General features: G+C 38.2%; 1 non-coding gene across 1 annotated transcript; it reads right to left on the bottom strand.

Annotated features, from left to right (window-relative positions):
* Nucleotides 1-5,027: 5,027 nt before the first annotated feature.
* On the bottom strand, nt 5,028-5,131 carry LOC112780901 (small nucleolar RNA R71). The gene has a single exon (XR_003191707.1). It is a non-coding gene; the product is annotated as a small nucleolar RNA R71 (small nucleolar RNA).
* Between the last annotated feature and the right edge of the window lie 1,723 nt (nt 5,132-6,854).

The raw sequence follows: 6,854 nt of genomic DNA, 5'->3' as shown, positions 1-6,854 counted from the left end.
GAGCCCGGATAGACTGCGAGTTTATGGGTCATTAGGTCGGGATTTATGCCGGATATGTCGGAAGCTTTCCAAGCGAAGAGATCGGAGTTTTCCCTTAGCAGGTCAACGAGTTGTTCCTTCGGGCTTCCTTCTAGGTTTTCCCTTATGCTCGTTGTCTTGTCAAGATGGTTTCCAATTTGTATTTCTTCTATTTTTACCTAAGGTTGGGGGCGCAATTCTTCACGAGTTCGGTCCCCTCTTAACTCGTAGTGTTGACCTCCTTTCCTCCTATATTGTCTTTCAAATTGAGGAACTCATTGTAATATTTTCGTGCCAACCTTTGGTCCCCTTTTACAGTTGGCGATCCCTTCTGGTGTGGGAAATTTCATGCAGAGGTGAGGAGTAAAAACAACAGTTGCAAGTCGGTTCAAGGTAGTCTGGACTATTTGGGCATTGTAGGCCGAGTTTATATCGACTACGAAGTAGTCGATGCTTGGTGTCTTTGGCCTAATGCCTTTTCCGAAAGTGTTGTACAATGAGATGTAACCAAGAAGTCAGATTGAGGTATCTCCCAATCCGAAGAGGCTGTCTTGGTTTGCCTTTAGATCCTTTTCTTCTAACCCGAGCTTGTCAAAAGCGGGTATAAGCAAAATATTATCCGGGCTACCTTGGTCTATCAAGGTTCTGTGGAGGTTAGCATTTGCCAAGATCATAGTTATCACCCACCATAGGGTCGTTATGCCCAGGTAGTATTCCTTGAGCATCTTCTTTAATGAACGAGATAGTATGTAGGTCGGTCAATTGGTTGTCTTCCCCAATTTGATATACCTTCTTAAGGTGTCTTTTTCGTGAGGATTTTGATATTCTTCCTCCTGCCTTCTTCTTTTCTTCAGGTCATCCGATCTGTCGGCTAAGTATCGATCAAGTCGGCCTTCTCTGGCTAACTTTTCTATGACATTCTTCAAGTCGTAACATTCATTGATGGAATGTCTATAGAGTTTATGATACTCATAATATTTTGTCCGACTTCCAGCTTTCTTGTGTTTAATCGGACGAGGAGGTGGAAGCTTCTCCGTATGGCATATTTCTCTGTACACGTCTACCAGGGAGACCCTTAAAGGAGTGTATTTATGGTACTTTCTAGGCTTTTCTATGTTCTGCTCCTCTCTCTTTTTGGGATCCTTTTCCTTTTCTCGAGGGTAGTAGTGTAGGTTTGTCTGTGAAAAAGGTTCCCTAATTTGGGGATTTTTCTCTATGTTGATGTATTTTTCTGCCCTTTCTTGAACTTTGTTCAGAGAGGTCGAGTGTGTTTGGATATTATCTGGGAGATCGGTCCTTCTCTGAGACCAATGACTAAGCCCATGATCACGGCTTCAGCAGGAAGATTTTGAATTTTCAGGCAGGCCTTGTTGAACCTCTCCATATAGTCGTGAAGAGTCTCGCTGACTTCTTGCTTAACTCCCAACAAGTTCGGGGCGTGCTTGGTTTTATCTTTTTGGATAGAGAATCTGGTTAAAAACTTTCTAGCAAGGTTGTCGAAGCTGGTTATTGATTTGGGTGGCAAGTTATTGAACCACTTCATGGCCACCTGCCCACCTTTGTTAAAGTAGTCGGGAAGGCTTTACAACGGGTGGCATCGGAAGCGTTGGCCAGATATATTCTGCTTTTGAAGTTGCTGAGGTGGTGGCTTGGATCGGATGTTCAGTCATAGAGATCCATGTCGGGTGATTTAAAATTTCTAGGAACTTTAGCCCTCATTATCTCTTCTGTGAATGGATCTTCTCCTCTTAAGGGGCTTTCATCACGATTTGCCCGATCATTCATATTTCGTAGATCAGCTTCTAACTTTCGAAGCTTTTCTTCTAGCTCCTTTCGTCTTCTTACCTCTCTTCATAACTCCCGTTCTGCTTTTCATTGTCATTTAGCCTTGTGTTTGAGCTGTTTTCGTCAGTCTCCCTGGCCATGAACTAGGTCCAAGATCTCGTTTGTATGAGAGAAGTTGATGAGCGGATATTTTATACGCTTTTTGGCATCATTTTCATATAGTTTTTGTTATGTTTTGTTTAAGTTTTATTATATTTTCATAGGTTTTAGTGAAAAATTCATATTTTTGGATTCTACTTTGAGTTATTGTGTTTTATGATTATTTTAGGTATTTTCTAGCTGAAATTGAAGAGTTTTGGCAAAGTCTGATTCAGAGATAGAGAAAGGACTGCAGATGCTGTCAGATTCTGACCTCCATGCACTCGAAAGAGCAGTTCTAGAGCTACAGAAGTCCAAATGGCGTGTTCTCAATGACTATGGAAAGCTAACATCCAGGGCTTTCCAGAATTATATAATATTTTATGCTTTGCGTTGCAAAATAAAGGCCCAAAACTGGCATTCAACGTCAGCCACCAACCCCATTCTGGGCGTCCAACGCCCAAAAGGGAGCAGTTGGCGTCCAACGCCCATTCAAGAGTCCAAAGCTAGCGTCCAACGCCCAAGAGGGAGTACCAACTCGTGGATTCACTCAAGCTTAGCCCAAACACTCACCAAGTGGGCCCGAAAAGTGGATTTTCGCACCACAAGACTAGTTTATCCTATTTCTGTAATTCTTAGTTATTAGATTAGTATATATAGACAAGAGTTCACCCTTGTTAGGAGCTCTTGCCCACTCTACACATTTTACATTACTTTTCTATAAGCAATGAGTCATTAATCTCCTAGGTTAAGGTTAGGAGCTCTGCTGATTCTTATGGATTAATAATATCACTATTCTATTTCAATCTATGCTTGATTCTATTTCATGATGTATCTTCGTTCTTCATCCTAATGAATTGGGAGTGTAACTTGACCGTCATCCCTATTCACATGGGTTCTTGCAAGTCCTTGACGGGATAGTATTGAACCACAAGTTTGATTATACATCTCTTAGACGGCTAATCCACGACTTCGTTGGGTACTTGGAGACATTAGTGCAGCCGAGGTACGGGGAGATTAGGGCCTTTGTGGTATAGGCTAGAATCAAAGGAGCAGTGTTCTCTGATCCAGAAGATCTGACCGTGCCTGTGGCATTTTGAGTAGGATTACCAAGGGAATGGACTGCTAGAGCTTCACCTCCATTCAGATTGGATGATCGTTGACCCGGCGTTTAATCTAAAGCAGAGGAGATTAATGACAGCTGACCCGGCGTTAATCATTTACAGCCTGCCATGGAATGAATCAATCAAAAGTTGGAGTAGAAGGTGAGAAAAGTTGATCCCGAAGGAAGAAGCATCTTCGAAGCCTCAACCGTTCTTTCATACCATTGATTTCACACCTATCTAGTAACGTTTTATTTATTTATCTGTTTTATGCGTTTTTCACAACAACTATCATATTTTCTATCCGCCTGACTAAGATCTACAAGGTAACCATTACTTGCTCAAACCAACAATCCTCGTGGGATCGACCTTCACTCACCTGAGGTATTACTTGGACGACCTGGTACACTTGTCGGTCTTTCTGTGCGAATATTGCGGAGCCAGCTTCGCGCACCAAGTTTTTGGCGCCGTTACCGGGGATTGTTCAGATTTGACAAACTACCGAATTATCTTGTTGCTTAGATTAGGTACTTTTATTTTGTGTCTTTTGGTTTTTTTTTTTCAAAAACTTTTTCAAAATCCATCTTTTCTTTGTCTTTTGTTTGAGTCTAGTGTCAATTCTTAAGTTTGGTGTCCTTTGTGTGTTCTTTATTTTCTTTAAATTTTCGAATTTGTTCTTGAGTGTTCTTCTTGGTATTCAAGTTGTTCTTGTTTCTTTTCTTATTTTGATCTTAAAATTTTTAAGTTTGGTGTCTTTTGGTTGTTTTTCTCTTTCTTCATTAATTTGAAAAATAAAAAAAATATTTATCTTTTTTTATCTTTATTCAAAAAAAATTTTCGAAAATCTTTCTTTCTTTCTTTTATTTTGGTGTTTTCTTGTTAGTAAAGTCAATTTTCAAATCTTATCTTTTAATTTGATTCTTTTCTATCTTATCTTTCTTTTAAAATTTCAAATTCAAATTTTTTTCAAATCTTCACCATATCTTATCTTTTCAACTTATTTTCAAATCTTTATCTTATCTTGTCTCAATTTCAAAATTTCAAATCAAATCTTTTTCAATTCTTATCTTATCTTATTGACTTTTTCTTTCCAATTTTAAAATTTAAAAAAAAATTAAAATCAAATCTTTTTCAAATCTCCTATCTTATCTTATTTTCAAATCTTTCTTAATTAGTTACTTGTTTTCACTTCCCTCTTTTTCAAAACTTCCTAACTAATTCCTCTCTCCTCTATTTTCAAAAACTTCTTACATCTTTCTCTTCCTTCTTTTTTGAAAATCACACTCAATCTTTAAATCTTTTTAATTCAATTAATAATTAAAATAAAAACAAAAATATTTTAATTCTAGTTTCTCTTTTTACTTCTTAAATTTTCGAATTCTTTTACCCCTCTATTTGAATTCTTCTTCTCATTCTCCTATCTTCATTCTTCTTTCTTCTTCACATCTCACAGGGAGTTCTCTATCCCTTGACATAGAAACTCCCATTCTCTTTCTTTCTTGTTCTTCTTTTTCTTGTTTATGAACAGGAACAGAAATAAAGAACCGTTCTTTGATCCTGATCCTGAACCTGAGAGGACCCTAAGGAAGCGTTTGCAACAAGTTAAAGCATAACACTCCGAAAGAGACCTCATAGAACTTTTCGAACAAGAAACTGAAAATACAAATATGGCAACCAATCCGAATGATGGAGAAGATGCAAGGAAGGTTCTTGGTGACTTCACTGTACCCACTTCTGACTTCTATGGAAGAAGTATCTCCAAAGCTACCATTAGAGCAAATAACTTTGAGCTTAAGCCTCAGTTAGTCTCTCTAATGCAACAGAATTACAAATTCCATGGACTACAGACTTATGCTTTTCCCCTTTACTGTTAGAGACAAAGCAAGGATATGGTTAGATTCTCAACCTAAGAAAAGCCTAGACTTATGGGAAAAGTTGGTCAATATTTTCTTGGCCAAGTTCTTTCCACCTCAAAAGATGAGCAAGCTCAGGGTGGAAGTTCAAACCTTCAGACAAAAAGAGGGTGAGTCCCTCTATGAAGCTTGGGAAAGATACAAGCAATTGATCAGGAGATGTCCTCCTGACATGCTCTCAGAATGGGCTATCCTAGGCATCTTTTATGATGGTCTATCTGAGATGTCCAAGATGTTATTGGACCATTCTGCTAATGGATTACTCCACTTGAAGAAGACGCCTGAAGAGGCACAGGAACTCATTGAAATGGTTGCAAACAACCAGTTCATGTACACTTCTGAGAGAAATTCTGTGAACAATGGGGTAGCTCAGAAGAAAGGAGTCCTGGAGGTTGACACTTTGAATACCACACTGGCTCAGAACAAGATCTTGACTAAAAAGGTTAATATGATCTCTCAGCATTTGACTGGAATGTAAGCTGCAACTGGCAGCACTTAAGACACCTCCTATGATGGAGATGCCTATGATCCAGATCAATCCATGATGGAAGAGGTGAATTAAATGAGAAAACCCTATGGAAATACTGAAGAACTGAAGATTGATGGTTTAGAGGTTATAGTAAACTCTCGTTGTAAGTATAGTTACTAAACCAAGCAATCAACCTTTCTTACAAAAGTTTTAGTTGTCACAAGTAACAAACCCCTTAAATAAATTGATAACCGAAGTATTCAAACCTCGGGTCGTCTTATCAAGGAACTGCAGGGAAGTATTGACGTTAGGATTTTTGCCAGTAAAGAATTTCATAAAAACAGTCGCGTTGTAGATATAGTCTCTAAACCGACAGAAATCCCTTCGTACAAACGTTTTGGTTGTCACAAGTAACAAACCCCTTTAAAATTGATAACCGAGTATTTAAACCTCGGGTCGTCTTCTCAAGGAATTGCAGGGAGGTGTATTTATTATTGGTTATGAGATTTCTGGGGAATGTTGAGTTTGGGCAATGGGCACAGGTATATTTAAATGACAAGTAAAATAAAGTAATAATAATAAAATCTCTTGGCAAGGTATAAGAAATTAGAAGTCCAGACTTAGTTATCCTTATCAATAATAATGAAAGTTGAATCTTAATTCCACTTGGTCAACCTTTACTAAAATAAAGGAAAGTCAAGGGACTAATTAGTTTGATCTTCGAATCCTATTTATTTCCTGAGAAAAGGTTGGGATTATTGACGCTCAGTTCAATTAGCAAATACAACAGTTATCAATTATGTTGAGATAAGATAACTCCTGAGTTACTGATTTCTTAACCAAAACCAAAAGGGAAAAAGTAAATCTACTGGAATAAAAATGCCTTTAGATGTAAAGCAACAATAACATAAATTATAGAAAGCAATCATGAATTGAAATACCTCAAGTAACATTAATTAAGAAAATTATATGTAACATGGAAGAGTTCATAAATTAAATAAAAATAAAGAACCTGGGATTGAGAGTCACTCCTAAAACTAAGAGAAGTCCTAAATCCTAATCCTAAGAGAGAGGAGAGAACCTCTCTCTATAAAAACTATATCTACTCCTAAAATTGTGAATATGAGAGCCTCCCTATGAATGGATGCATTTTCCCACTTTATATCGTCTAATCTGTGTTTTCTGGGCCGCAAACTGGGTCAGAAATAGCCCAGAATTTGCTGGTCCTGAATTCAACCACGCTGGATTTCTGTCACTGCAACGCGGCCGCATGGATCACGCGGTCGCATCACCTAGCGTCAGGGAAACTATAGCATATTATATATCAAATCGAAGCTCCGGATGTTAGCTTTCCAATGCAACTTGAACCGCGTCATTTGGACATCTGTAGCTAAAGTTATAGCCGTTTGAGTGCGAAGAGGTCAGGCT

This window comes from Arachis hypogaea, chromosome 19 (assembly GCF_003086295.3).
Source record: "Arachis hypogaea cultivar Tifrunner chromosome 19, arahy.Tifrunner.gnm2.J5K5, whole genome shotgun sequence".
NCBI lineage: Eukaryota > Viridiplantae > Streptophyta > Magnoliopsida > Fabales > Fabaceae > Arachis > Arachis hypogaea.
This window is presented reverse-complemented; position numbering and strand designations above follow the sequence as displayed.